Genomic DNA, 2097 nt, shown 5'->3' on the forward strand with positions numbered 1-2097 from the left:
CACACACATACACACACACATACATACACACATACACACACACATACAGACTTTTTCCGATCTCGACGAACTGAGTCGAATGGGATATGACACTCGGCCCTCCGGGCCGGGATTAGGTTGACGTTTTTCAGAGTGATTGCATAACCTTTCTATATGAGAAAGGCAAAAATGTGCAAAATCCAAAAACGTGAATCTTCGTCAAATTTTTTTCGTGTTTGCATCAAATCTCGACGTTTTATGCACCTTGAATACATTTAGCATCAAAAATAAAAATTCTATTTTTAATTTTTCCTATAGTTTTTATGCGAAATTTCTATGTGGCCGCGCTCTGAAACCCGTAATTCCGGAACCAGAATTTCGATCGATCCAAAATTCAATAGCAGCCGATGGGAAGGTTGCACCTTTCATTTGAGACTAAGTTTGGGCAAATCGGTCCAGCCATCTCTGAGAAAAATGAGTGACATTATTTGACACATACGCACATACATACACACACATACACACACATACACACACAGACACACACACATACATACACACATACACACACATACAGACTTTTTCCGATCTCGACGAACTGAGTCGAATGGGATATGACACTCGGCCCTCCGGGCCGGGATTAGGTTGACGTTTTTCAGAGTGATTGCATAACCTTTCTATATGAGAAAGGCAAAAATGTGCAAAATCCAAAAACGTGAATCTTCGTCAATTTTTTTCGTGTTTGCATCAAATCTCGACGTTTTATGCACCTTGAATACATTTAGCATCAAAAATAAAAATTCTATTTTTAATTTTTCCTATAGTTTTTATGCGAAATTTCTGTGTGGCCGCACTCTGAAACCCGTAATTCCGGAACCAGAATTCCGATCGATCCAAAATTCAATAGCAGCCGATGGGAAGGTTGCACCTTTCATTTGAGACTAAGTTTGGGCAAATCGGTCCAGCCATCTCTGAGAAAAATGAGTGACATTATTTGACACATACGCACATACATACACACACACATACACACATACATACACACATACACACACATACAGACTTTTTCCGATCTCGACGAACTGAGTCGAATGGGATATGACACTCGGCCCTCCGGGCCGGGATTAGGTTGACGTTTTTCAGAGTGATTGCATAACCTTTCTATATGAGAAAGGCAAAAATGTGCAAAATCCAAAAACGTGAATCTTCGTCAAATTTTTTTCGTGTTTGCATCAAATCTCGACGTTTTATGCACCTTGAATACATTTAGCATCAAAAATAAAAATTCTATTTTTAATTATTCCTATAGTTTTTATGCGAAATTTCTGTGTGGCCGCACTCTGAAACCCGTAATTCCGGAACCAGAATTCCGATCGATCCAAAATTCAATAGCAGCCGATGGGAAGGTTGCACCTTTCATTTGAGACTAAGTTTGGGCAAATCGGTCCAGCCATCTCTGAGAAAAATGAGTGACATTATTTGACACATACGCACATACATACACACACACATACACACACACATACACACACACACATACACACACACATACACACACATACATACACACATACACATACACATACAGACTTTTTCCGATCTCGACGAACTGAGTCGAATGGGATATGACACTCGGCCCTCCGGGCCGGGATTAGGTTGACGTTTTTCAGAGTGATTGCATAACCTTTCTATATGAGAAAGGCAAAAATGTGCAAAATCCAAAAACGTGAATCTTCGTCAAATTTTTTTCGTGTTTGCATCAAATCTCGACGTTTTATGCACCTTGAATACATTTAGCATTAAAAATAAAAATTCTATTTTTAATTTTTCCTATAGTTTTTATGCGAAATTTCTATGTGGCCGCACTCTGAAACCCGTAATTCCGGAACCAGAATTCCGATCGATCCAAAATTCAATAGCAGCCGATGGGAAGGTTGCACCTTTCATTTGAGACCAAGTTTGGGCAAATCGGTCCAGCCATCTCTGAGAAAAATGAGTGACATTATTTGACACATACGCACATACATACACACACACATACACACACACACATACACACACACATACACACACAGCAGCCGATGGGAAGGTTACACACATACACACACACACACATAC

The sequence above is a fragment of the Topomyia yanbarensis genome, chromosome 1 (genome assembly GCF_030247195.1).
Source record: "Topomyia yanbarensis strain Yona2022 chromosome 1, ASM3024719v1, whole genome shotgun sequence".
Taxonomy (NCBI): Eukaryota; Metazoa; Arthropoda; class Insecta; order Diptera; family Culicidae; genus Topomyia; species Topomyia yanbarensis.